This window comes from Cynocephalus volans, chromosome 5 (assembly GCF_027409185.1).
Source record: "Cynocephalus volans isolate mCynVol1 chromosome 5, mCynVol1.pri, whole genome shotgun sequence".
Taxonomy (NCBI): domain Eukaryota; kingdom Metazoa; phylum Chordata; class Mammalia; order Dermoptera; family Cynocephalidae; genus Cynocephalus; species Cynocephalus volans.
In genome coordinates, this window is record NC_084464.1 from 60,197,892 (window position 1) to 60,211,916 (window position 14,025).

Here is a 14,025-nt window from a genome sequence, read left to right on the forward strand (position 1 = left end):
GAAGGCCAGAGGCAAAGCTTGTGAGGTAGCTGGGCTGGGTTGTAAAGGGCCTTGCGTTCAGTATCAAGGATGCTAGATGTTGAATATCATCCTGGGGCAATAGGAAATATACAGCACTAAAAGAAATGATTTTGCTTATTTAGGATAATACTTTTCTTGACTCTTTAGTCTGATTTACACAAATGTAAATACGTAAGTACACAATTGCATTGGAATATATGTTTTAGTCTTAAGAAAGGGAAAGTGAACTTAAACTGGGACGTAGCTAATCCACTATTTATCCAAGTGTAAATAAGATGCTGAGAAATTCAACTACTACGTGGATGGAGAAGGCCTTGGCTCCATTCTGGAATTGTTCTGATAGCAGAATAGACCTGTTTTTGAGAACTTAGAGCTAGCGGTTAAATAAAATTCCTTTCTCTAAGCCCCATTTCCAAAGGATTCATGCAGAATATGGAGGAGACTGTAAATGACTGCTAAGCTGAAGTCTTACGTCATAACAAATGCTCATAAAAAGAAGCAGCTAGGTTGTATTTTTTTGTTTGTTTGTTTTTGTCTTCTGGTGTGTTTTTCCACAACAAAACATAAGATGTTAAGAATAAATGATCTCTGAAATTTTATAAATGTACAAGTCAAAGACTTTAAAAATAGCTATTTCCATTGTTCCTTACAGCATGGTCCAACAGGAGTGGGTTCACATGCTTCATTATGGGAATACACATGTACATCTCACACTTTGATTTCTGGTTTTGCAGTGACCTGAAGAGTGTTTATGAGAACTCCAACAGATCATAAATGCCAAGTATTTATATTAATAAACTATATGCAGCTTGTGAAACCAAGTAACAAATTATACATTGCAATAACATCTAAACAGTATCATAAGTCAATGTGACTTTAAACTATTTAATTAAGTGATAAATTTTATTAAATAACCCAAGACCTGTTGCATCTCTCTTTCTCTGTGACACTTCCAGCAGCTCAGCAATCACTAAACCCACTGAGAGTAGAAGACTCCATCCATGCAGGTGATGGGACTGTTGTAGGCACTGACTTTAGTCTGTTCACTTTGAGGAGTTCAGACTTGTGGCCCTTCTTCTAAACACAGACCTTTGTACTGAAACTTACACGCATCATGTACAATCTGGGAAAAGCTCTTCACACAAGCTATTCTCTCTAGTTGGAACACTCTTCTCACATGTTCTCTCCTCCCACCCCACACGCATCATCTTTCAGTTCCCCAGTGAAGTGTCCCTTGCTCAGTACAGCCTTCCTTGACCTCCCATTTTAAAGCAGGTTCTATTATCTCTCATTGAATCGTGGTTTTTTCTTAGCACTTAGCATAGTTGGCTGAACGTGCTAGATTTATGTGGTGTTTGTATTTACATGTAATTTTTAAAAAATGGTTCTTTTACTGACCAGTTAGATGCAGGAGGACAGGGGCTGTGTTCTTTTGCACATCATTTGTTATCTAGAGTCAATACTGAGCTCAGTGGGCAATTGACAAATACCGTTTGAGTGAAACGAATTACGGGCAGACTTGAAGGGGGAAAAGGACTCAGAAGGCAGTCTGAATGGTGTGAGGAAAGAAGATGAGAAGAGCTTCAACCTAACAAATTACATTTTAAATTATGGGTATCTAGAATCCCAACAGTAACTTTAACTTTGCTGTCTGCTCTCCTATTGTTCAATCAGTGAAGGCTTATTATCAGGCTCTCAGTGCCTGGAACAAAACTCAGGATCAAACTCAAACATGAAGCTTGGAAGGATCACAATCTGGAGGAACAGACACATGGTAGTACGACCATGAAGATTCCAATAGCTTTTAAAAAAAAAATCTCCCTCCTGACAGTTACTAATCACAGAGACAAAAGGCTGGGGGATGCAGGTGTTATAAAGTGGAAATGATTTACATGTTGCCTTATCTGCCTCTGAAACTGCAGGACCCGCTCTCTTCCACTACCTTCAGCAAGCAAGGTAAAACAGTAAAGAGTCATGAATAAGCCATGTTCTCATCCTAGACTGATCCTTAGCATGCTGTGTGGCTATAGGGAAGTGACAATTTCTTTGTCTTAATTTCTGAATATATGTGAAATGTGGCTAATGGTTATCGTTAGAAACTTTAATTTGAGTTTGCTTGTTTTTATTGGCAAAGAATGATTGAAACAGGACTGCTACAGCTTTTAAATCATCTCTCTTTCCATCTTTGTGCATCTGCAATGGTGGGGGCTGGAGTGGGTTTTGGCAAATGAAAGTGCTAAAATATTTTCAACATTTTCTATGTTCTGGACACTGTGTTAGGTGCCTATTTACCCACTACAATTTGATATATTTTAATATTTTACAAACATGACTCGCTCCATCGGTTTACATATGTAGTTACTCAAGCACCCGACTGCCATACTGGCAGGAAGTCCAGTGACTCCCTTTTGATACTTCTTTAATGTTTTAGTCACAAATAGAAACCTTGGTCTTTATTTAGCCTAATGGAATGGTCAATCCAACTTGTCTTCCCATGTGAGAAGACAGAAACATTTCTTGCTGCCATCTGGTATTTGGTGAAGAAAAGGTCCTTCTTCCTCCCACAAAGGCTCAGGTCTATAGTTCAATACATAGTTGAAGCTGTCCCCTAGGGCTTCCTCTTCAGCCTAAGTGTCTGCAGCATTGTTATTTCCTAGAACTAACACTAAGCAGGGTTACAGGACCAGAGGAATCAGTACTAGCATTCCCAAAGAAGCCGTCCAAGGCTTAGGTTCTTGTCTTAAACCAGGGGGTTCTTAACATTTTCTGGGCTGTGAACATTTTTGGCAGTTTGTTGAAGCCTCTGAATCCTATCTCAAGAAATATTTTAAACACACAAAACAAAATACATAGAATTACAATGGGAATGAGTTGTATTCAAATATGCTGATTGAAATATGATAAAATGCAAATTTCTGATATACATGCTTCTTTATAATGCATAAAATAACAAGATCTAGTGCCATTTTCAATAACTAGTGTAATTTCAAAGTAGAAGTGATGAGTGTAAATAATATTTTGAGATATCTAAAGCAAGTACAATATGAAAGAAAATTTTGTATCATTTCTATTGGTGACAAAGTCATAAATACTAATGATACTGTTGTTTGTTTACTACATTTACAATGGAAAGAAATGCTAATTTCAGTTAAATGCACCTTTTTCCCTATTCAGATGTATGGACCACCTAAATTATATTCGTGCAATCCCAGGTTAAAAATGCCTGTTTTCACTTTGGCCAACAGCCTTACTTCTCTTTTTCTTCAGTATCAGTAGTCTTCTTATCATTTCTCATTTCTGTTAATTCTTGGGAACAACTTAGTTTATACTAATGAATCTTCTTAACTCTGAATCCCAGGGAGAAATTGAGGGATATCAGTCAAAATCTTCCCAGGAGACCCTGTACTTTTTAGACAAGTTGATTTCATGCTGCTCGTATGATCAACTTTTCATCAGAAGTGCTAGAGGGCTTCTGAAGCGATCCTTAGCAAAGACAGTAACACTAACTACTCCAAGTAAAAAGGGAACTCTATAGACAGTTGATAAACTTGAGGTTCAGTGTTTAAGCAACTTGTCCAAAGTTGCAAGGCAGAGCCAAGCAACCACAGGTCTGTCCAATTTCCTAAATTTAACCCCTTTCATCTATACTATCTTGTTTTTCTATATAAAATAACTTATGCTCATACTGATTTCAAGGTATGAATAAAATCAAAGAAACTTATGAAACATCAAAGAGAGGAGTTTTTATTTTAGCATTATTTTTTGTTTATTGTATTTCATTTTACTTCAATTTGAAAAGTACTATCAAATTAAGATAGATGTCAACTTTCCTACTTGAAGCACTCTTTTTTCCAAGTAGGATAGATCTAGATCACAGAGCAACTTTTATATCTGCTTATGGTTAGTCAACAGATGTTGCTAAACTTTGGCTTTATTTCAGAATCTCAAAATTGAAAATTGAGGTTTATCTGGTTGAATATGTTTTCAATGCCATTTCCTTTTTCCTCCCCTTCTGGAATACCCATGATTTGGATATTTGAGTGCTTAAGGTTGTCTGTTATCTCTCTTAGAAACCTCAAATAACTGTGACTTTCCAATTATTTTTTTTTTTCTAACTGAAGGATCCAGGTCTTTGAAGTTTTGTCCGTTAACACTTGAAAAACAATAGTGGGGCACCAAAGTTTATATAATGTTTAAGATTTGATTAAAAATGTAAACCTGAGACTTAAAGGCCAAAAAAAAAAAATTGAAAATTGATATGAACTTTAAAATTTTCACACTGAAAAAAAATGTCCTGTGTATTTTTCAAATCAAAGAATATGGAAACTACATCTATATTCTGTTGGGAACTATTATCTATACATATATAGCATATGTTACATATATATAAATGTAGCTTTTCCTCTAGAGAGAGTGAGAATCACTAACATGAATTTACCTCAACATGCATATTAAATGAACAAATGTCACCAACTAATGATCAGGCACAAGGAATCATCAAATCTGATCATCACCATGTGTAAGTGTTGAGCTAGAGTTCACATTCTATGAAAGCATCCCTTTTTTAGTCAGTGCTTTCATAGAACAACTCTATCTCAGTACTTGCTAGTCACACTTCCAATATTTTCAGAATGAGAAATCTTCCCTGTAGCAAGGGTGGGATGGAGGCTTCAAAGCACCAGGATTGTTGCTAAAGGTAAGTGTTTCATTAAGCAAATAATTAATATTTCCTTCACTCTTTTCTATCATCTTGGTCTGGTATTGTTAGAGTAGGAAATGGATTTTATATGCAGCATATGTTGCTTTCCTGACTAGAAAATGAGCATAATTGCCTGAACTGTTCAGCTGGATAAATTATGTCATATGGTACAAATATTTCTGTTGTAAGAATTAGAATGCCTAGACAACAGCTTTACCATAATTATTTGTTATTACCCTTCACCTTCTTTACTAGATTTGAGCATCCTGAGGAAAAGCAGGTGCTTATTCATTTTTTAAATTTCTGACTTGAACCATTGTGGGAAATAATTTTTTAAAATTATTATTTTTATAATCAGCTCTATTGAGATATAATTCATCCATTTAAAGTGTACAATTCAAGGGGTTGGCCAAATAGTTCAGTTGGTTAGAGCATGGTGCTGATAACACCAAAGTCCAGGGTTCGATCCAGGGTTTGGCCAGCCACTGAAAGAAAGAAAGTATACAATTCAATGTTTTTAGTATATCCACAGACATGTGCAACCATCACCACAGTCAATTTTAGAACATTTTTATCATATCAAAAAGAAACCCACATTCTTCAGCAATCACTCCTCCTCCCCTCTATTCCCACACCTTCTTCCTTGCCCTAAGCAATCACTAATCTACTATCTGTCTGTACTGACTTCCCTATTCTGTACTATCATATGCATGGAATTATATATATGAAGTGTTTTGTGACTGGCTTTCACTTAGCATAATGTTTTCAAGGTTCACCCATGTTGCAGCATGTGTCAGAACTTCATTCCTTTTCACGGCCAAGTAATATTCTATTGTATGAATATATCATTTTGTTTATCTGTTCTTTTATTCAGAGACACTTAAATTGTTTCCATCTTTTGGCTGTTATAAATAATGCTGCTATGAACATTCATGTATAAGTTTTTGTTGTAGACATATGTTTTCATTTTTTGTGGGTATATATTTAGAAGTAGAATTACTGAATCATATGGTAATTTGATGATTAATCATTTGAGGAACTGCCAGAGTGTTTTCCAAAGTGACTTTGTCACTTTATATTACCATCAGCAGTTTATGAGGGTTCTGATGTCTCCACATCCTTGTCAATACTTGTTGTTGTCTGATTTTTTATTCCAGCCATCTTCGTGAGTTTGGAATGGTATGTCATTGTGGTTTTGATTTGCATTTCCCTGATGACGAATGATGTCAAGCATCTTTTTGTGTGCCTTTGTTCATTTGTATCTTTTCCTTGAGGAAATGTCTATTCAGGTTTTTTGCTCATGTTTTTTAAAAAGTATTGTTGAATTGCACTGAACTAGGTTCTCTTTAAGACTTTGTAACTAACTTGTATATCATAAAGTAAATCTCTTAAACTGCCTTTGTTACTATTTTTTTCATCTTTAATGTGGTAATGAGGACTCTTGATTTGTTCATGGGAAGCAGCTGCTGTAAAGATTAGATGAAAGAGATAATGAAAGTACTTTATATATATATCATAAAGAGGTGAGACACCTAAGTCATTAAAGAGCTCATAAAGTAGCAAATATATGGAGCATTTTTTTGGAAAAAATTGAAACCTCTGTATAAGTGGAATTGTAAAACTGAAGGCATTCTATTATGTAATAAAATCATTGAAATGGTTATAGCTATCAACATTAGGAATCAGACCAAAGTTTTACATTTTTTATTTTGAATAATTTAAAATTTACAGGGAGTTGCAAAGATAGCAGAGAGTTTTTAAAATTACCCTTTATTCAGTTTCCTCTGATGTTAACATCTAACATAACCACAGTATAATTATAAAAACGAAGAGTTTAACGTTGGTGCAATACTATTAACTAAACTCCAGACTTTCACTAGTATCCTTTTTCTGTCCCAGAGTCCGATCCAGGATGCCGCATTGCATTTAGACGTCATGATTTCTTAGTCTCCTAATATCTATGACAGTTCCTCAGTCTCTCCTCATCTTTCATAGCCTTGCCTCTTTTGAAGAGTTCTAGTCAGATATTTTGTTGAATGTCCCTCAGCTGCGTTTTGTTTGATATTTTCTTATAATCAGACTGGGGTTATGGGTTTGGGGTTAAATACTGCAGAGGTGAAATGCCCTTCTCATCACATCATATCTGGGATACATAATGTCGACGTGTACTACTACTGGTAATGTCAACTTTGATTACTTGGCCGAGGTAGAGAAGAGATTAAAAATATTCTCTCTCCACAGCCTTGCCCAGAAAGGATAATGTCCCCAACATGTATCCCTAAATTCATCAATAATAAAATGACTGCGGTAGCCACTATAAAAAATTAAAATAAAGATCAAAAGGGAAGGAGCTAGAGAAGAAAGAGGTGGTGAAGGAAGAGGGAAAGGGACAGAAATTTGCACCTGGGTTCCAGAGAGATCCTGCCCGATTAGTGTGTTGGCAGTTGGGCCTGTGGGAGCATACAGCTTAAAAGAAAGGGAAGTCACATAAACCAGGCACAGCCTTGAGCAAGCTGCTTTTCAAAGATAAGGTTGGAACAGGAGGGCCTCTCAGAAAATAAGACAGGTCTTTTTTTTTCCTTCCAGAACTTGTCTCATTCCCCACTGCATTTTATCAACATACCTCAGCTTGCTGAGCCTTAAGCACTAATTTGTCTTCAGAGTAACCATTTGGTAGCGTTTTTAATAGCCACTGGCACCTGATACAGGCCCAGCTCTTTACATATGCTAATTATAGCCCTTAAAACAGTGCAGCAAGGTAGGTTTTTTTTTTTTCCTTTTTTCCCTTTGCTGCCATTTTACAAATGGGAAAACCAAAAAACTAAATGGCTGCCAAAGCTAATGACATTTAGAAAATTCTAGTAACCAAATTACAATGCTAGTCTGTCTGACTAAAACTATTAAACTATGTCATTCTTCTTTGGCTAATTAATGTTGGTACTCTTCTACTAAGGCTTCCAGGTATTACTTACATCTTAGAAAAAATGCTTCCCTTCATATGAATATAAACAATTACGTATATACACATATGTATGTATATTTATATATATTTATAGTTTTTTAATTATAAAAGCTGTGAACAGTTTTGTTTTCTTTCAATGTTTCACACCATACAGAACTACATAAAGTAAATATGAACATTCACCCATTCACTCTCACAGTCATGGCGATAGTTTGGTATTCATCTTTCTGGTTTCCCTCTATATGTTTACACACAAATATGTTCTCATATATATACATGTATGTTATTTTTAAAAATCAATAACATTATAATATAGAGCTTTTTAATTAAAAACTAAACCATGTATCTTGGAATATCAGTTTTCCCTCTTTATTTTTAAAGATGGTAAAACAATTTCATAGAATATCTGAGTCATATGTCTTAATGTTTTAATAGAGAATCACCGAAGATTTTTATTAGAGGATTACAACCCCAAAGTGCAATTTTTATTAGAGGATTTACAACCGAAAGGTATAAAAACTGCACCCCAAAATGTCAGGCATTATAGCAAAAAGGTGTTTGGGAGTATTTTGAAGTATGCAGTATAGATTAATGCTTAGAACCTCAGACCTTGAATCCACACTTCCCAACTTACTATCCCAGCTGCATGTTGACTTGATACGTGAACCTGAGTAAGTCAGAAATTCTTTGACTGGTTTTGTCCTCTAAAAGATGGGGATAATAATTACTTTGTAGGATCATAATAAAGTCTTAACAAGGATCATAATGTTAGTGCATATAAAAGACTTATGACAAAGCCTGGGACATAGTAGGCACACAACATATGTAACTATTACCCTTATTTTTGTCATTTTTGCCTACCCACATCCGAGACTCTATTTTGAAAGAATTTTAAAGACCTTGCTTCCCACTGTGGAAACTCATATTGGGGCAGATATTTTCAATCCTCTCCTCTCCCACTTTGGCAGTTAAAACCTATGATTTTAGCTTGTTCGGTTCGATTCTTATATCTGGAATTTTGGGGGCAGTTATGTAAAATGCACATGAATTAAAAATTGGGGGGATTTTGTGACAACAATAGTGGTGGTTTTTTAACTAGAATGTGTCTGTGGTGTTCTCTGTCTGTGACATCAGCTTGCTTTTGTGGGACTTGTTTCCTGATCTTTGGGACTCTAGTTGATTTTGTGAGCTCTCTGCTATTATTTTAACAAATCCTATTTTCTCCATGGAGAAGATTTGATTTTTGCAATTTGTAACTTGAAAGAAACTTGATGATTCAGTATCCTCTCTGTACGCTTCTTTAATCTCATTATTCACTCAGAACATTTATTGAGGACTTCCTAGGTATTCACAGAAAAGCTGCAACATGTATATTGCTCCTCCTTAACAAATTTAGAGAGGAACCTAGGAAAAATACATTTGCATTAGGATACCCTGACTAAACTGTGATGGATTGTAGGATCTGTCACTGAATTTAGGGTGTTTTTATAAGTCAGAATCATGAGATTGTTTATCTACAAAAACACACATTTCTGCCGAAAAAAAAGTCATTTGAAGCTAAATAAGAAATTGTCTACTTAATGTTTTCGAAAAGTTTTTTGAAACTAATAATTTTTTTCACAAACCTTTTGCATGTAGGAATAACAAATCAGCCGGTATTGTCCCAGATGTAATAACTTGGTGATTTCTGTTTATGTTTGAGTTTCTGTAGAGACTACCTGTCAAACCAGCATTGGATTATTCTTAAGACTTGAGTAGTCTGTGTTTACAGTGGCTTCTACCTGATAAAATGCCTAAGCCTAAGATTCTTTTCCTCTCAACCAGTTCAAACCCAACTTCTCAGCTACTGAAAAGAAATCTCAGGTTAAATCTGCATACATAACTTTGGAGTTTGTTTGTTTGTTTGTTTGTTTGTTTATTTATTTATTTATCTCAGCTCTCAGCTTTAAAGATTAGGTCACTTAGGACCTAACCTCCCAGGGATTAATTGACATGTATTATTAGAGCCTTTGTGGCCTTAAGCTCTTGACTATCCACAACTTCTTGATTTTTGGCTCTCTTCTATTTTGATTTTCTTTCACTTCAGGGAAACTATAAACTGCTCCTTTGGAAAAAATGCCACTCGCTGAACAACAGCTATAGAGTCATTGCACTGAGGGCATTCTGCGAACTCCTGCTAGTTTACAACACCTAAACTACTGCCCATCATGAACTAGCCAGCCAGTTTCATAAAATGACATTTTAAGTGATATTTTCTGATGTTGAATGTATGTGATCAACAATTTCTAAAGGATATTGTGGTTAGTGATGGCCACATTTGATGAGGAAACTAAGGGGTAAAGACAGGCAGCAGGAAGAAAGGAGGAAATTTACAAATATAGAATACAAAACAAGAGACTCACGTACATACAATTAATTAAAAACACTATTCCTCTTCATTTACTTTTCATCCGTAAAGATCATGTTTTCCTTTGGGGGTTTTATTGCCCATTAAAGTTTCCCTGTACTCTTATTATAAACGAGATTTCATCCATGTCCAATTTTTGGCAGCTGCCCAGTATGGGGATCCAAACCCTTGACCTTGGTGTTACAGCACCGCGCTCTAACCAAACTGAACTATCTGGCCAGATACTGTCTGAATTTTTGAATGAACGAGGTCAACACACTAGTTGATTTGTGCTTGTTCCCACAGTCTCTAAGGCTGGCTCTGATTGTAGGGTGAAAATTATACTAATGATCAATTTGATTATCATTTTTGGTGGTAGGATTATGGATCATTATAAATATGATTTTTATATTTTTAAATTTTCTTGAGCTTCTATGTATTATTTTTACAGTAGTGAAGAAACTATAAATATTTTAAAACACTGATGGATTATAGGAACCAGCTGAGATACGTGACATTGTGAAATGTATATTTGGCCTTGTACTGGTCTCCTGGCATACAGCTCCTAAAATTCTTAGAATTGCCTAAGAGATAAGAGTGTCTTTTCGTGTGCTAATGAGTTGCCTGATGGCTGGTAGCCCCATGATAGCTTTAGGATGAGGGCTGGCCACTGCAAAGATCAAGGTCAATAATTTAATCAATCATGCCTATGTAATGAAGTCTCCATGAAAACCCAAGAGGCCTGGGTTCAGAGAGCTTCCAGATAGCCGAAGACATAAAGATTCCTTGAAGGCGGTACACTCATGGAGGGCATGGAAGCTCCACGCCCCTTTTCCCATATCTTTTCCTATGCTTCTCTTCACCTGTATCCTTTGTAATATGCTTTCGAATAAATAAGTAAACGTAAGTAAGCCTTTCCCTGAGTTCTGTGATCCTCTCAGCATATCAATGGAACCTGAGGAGGCAATTGTGGAAGCCCTAACTTAACTTATAAAGAAGTTCTAGGAGCCTGGACTTGCAACTTGCATCTGAAATGGGGGCCATTTTGGGGGTTGAGCCCTCAACCTGTGAGATCTGATCCTACCTTCAGGAATATGGTGTCAGAATTGAATTGAATTGGAGAACACCCAGCTGGTGTCTGCTTCAGAATTATTTTCTTGCTGGTGAAGAGCAATCTCCACCCTTTTGGTCACAGAAGTCAGTCTTCTGTGTTGATTGTTGCTGAGTAAAAGCATGGTGATAAATAAAATTTTGCTAGCAGTTGTCACTATTCTGTTCCACATGGTAGATAGTAGTGGTTTTACTGGGTCCTGTAGTTTCTGTGTTGCAGCTACCATACTTTTGTTCTCTCCCAGGAGCAATCATTTTTTGTGTTTTTCAACTGTCTTACAGTTTCCTGCTATGGTTACAGTGCCCCAGTGGATATGGTTGTTAACCCTTTTCCCTTTCTCTCATTCCAAAAATCACATTAAAATGTAAGAGAGTAGAAATATGGTTAGGGGCCGAGCCTGTGGCGCACTCGGGAGAGTGCGGCACTGGGAGCGCAGCAACGCTCCCACCGTGGGTTCGGATCCTATATAGGAATGGCCAGTGCACTCACTGGCTGAGTGCTGGTCACGAAAAAGACAAAAAAAAAAAAAAAAAAAAGAAAGAAAAGAAATATGGCTAGTATTGGCACAAATTACAAAAATTAAGATGTGCAGTAACTTCAGTACTTTAAATATTATACATCTCTTAAGCTATCTGGGTCCTACAATTTATCTCAACATTATAAGTTCTGAGAATTCTATAGGTTTTTCTGAATATTTCCTTTTACTGCACATTCAAAAGTGACATATAAAGATGATGACTTTAATTTATTGAATTTCTAAGCAATCACACAGTTTAATCAATACATTAAGTGCAAGTTAATATGCCAGTAAAGAGGGTAGGGGGAAGGTTGCAAAAAATATATACCCATGATGGAGTTTGGATGTGTTGTCCCCTAAAAAACTCATGTGGAAATTTGATCCCCAATGTGGCAGTGTTGGAAACTGATTGAGTCATGGGGGCGGATCCCTCATGAATGGATTAATGCTCTCCCTGGGGGAGGGGGGAATAATGAGTGAGTTCTCGCTCTATTAGTTCCCACGAGAGCTTGTTGTTTATAGGACCCTGGCACCTCCTCTCTCTCTCTCTCTCTTGCTTCCTCTCACCATGTGATCTGCTTGTACCCACTGGCTGCCTGCCACTTTCCACCATGAGTAGAAGCAGCCTGAGGCCTGTGCCAGATGCAGCTGTCCCAGAATCATAAGCCAAATAAACCTCTTTTCTTTATAAATTACCCAGTCTCAGGTAGTTCTGTTATAGCAACACAAAACGGACTAAAACAACCCATCTTTCAATTTATAGACTACATATAAGATAAATGTGAGTTGGTTCCTTCCTGCCCCTTCAGAAATTTAGGCAAATTTTACTGGAATATCTAACTTCTTTATCTGAGAATCCAGAGCACTCTCCCTGATTTCTGTAAATCCCTGGCCCTTGATGCAAATATACCTTTGGAAAAAAGATGTTTAAAAATAATCACGATTTCTTTAAAAACTTCTTATGTTGGAAATTTTCCAATACTCACAGAAATGGGGAAAACAGTTTAATGAGTCCCCATGTAACCATCTCCTAGTTTTGACAGTCTAGTTATATTTTTCCATTGCAGTTTTCTTAATATTGCTCCCAAGTTTTCCTTTTTGCTGATTTTCTAAAATACTACATTTCTGATGTCATGTCATTTATCTCATAAATACTTCACTCTGTATCTTTAATTGAGATGGGTTTATTTTAAAAACATAGCCATGATGATATTATCACATATAACAAAACAAATAATAATTTCTTAATATTATCTAATAAGAGTCCATATTCAAATATCCCTGTTTATCATAAAGGTGTCTTTTTATACTTTATTTGTTCAAATCAGGATATAAACAATTGGGGTTAGTGTATTAATACCGATAATTTGTAATAGCCCCCCCCCCACACACACATTGATTGGTTGGAGAAATGGGTCATTGGCTTACCAAGAGGTAGATGCTCTGACACCTGTAACAGCAGCCTCGGCATCACTATCTCAGCCTTACCTCTTCTCAAGTTATAAAAGGGGAATAGGAAAAGGATTGAGGGAGATGACTCATGGGAGCCATTTGCAGCTGTAAGCCTGGAGGGACCAACTTGTTTTCCCTCCCACTCCAAGACAAGAAAAAATAGATGCAGTCTTAGAGATTGGCAGTGCATCAAAACAGGGCAGGCTGGTCCTCTCGTTCCTCAGGTGGATGTTTGTTGATCTGCAGAATCCTAAACCCACTGGTGCCATAGTGCCACCTCCAGAATAGTGAGGTGGGGATTTCTTGATAGAGTTCCATACATATGCCTTGAGTATTGGGAGCACATTTGAACATAAACTTAATTCACATCTTGAGATTTCAGCAGGCAGAAGGCTTGCCAGAGCAGCCTGTGCCCTGAGTGAAAGAACAAACCATGACTCAATGGGCAAGGAAAGGAAACTAGTGTATCTCCAACACCCTCATGCCCCTTACAAGCAGAAAGTAGAACCTAAGTGCTATCCAGAGCTCCAAGCAACAGCAACAGAAGTGAGGTAGGTGTGGTGTGGATGCGCAGGTGTCCACCAAGCAAGAGGACTGTCCTTCTGGAAATCTGATTGGTGACAAAAAGTTGGCAAAAGCCCAAGGGAGACACATCTCAATAAAGGCCAACATAATGGCAAAAGCTACAAACAACACACTGACCCAGTGTGAGCCAGAATGAAATCAGTCGTGGTTAGCCTTTGCATTGCTGACACTTGGCCAGGTATATAAGACACTTCCTGCCATTGCTTCTGGCCCTTTCCCCATCCAACACAGCAGGAAAAATAGAGCCTGTTTTAAGCTAAATCTGAGAGTGCATTTTAAAACTAGATTGGAC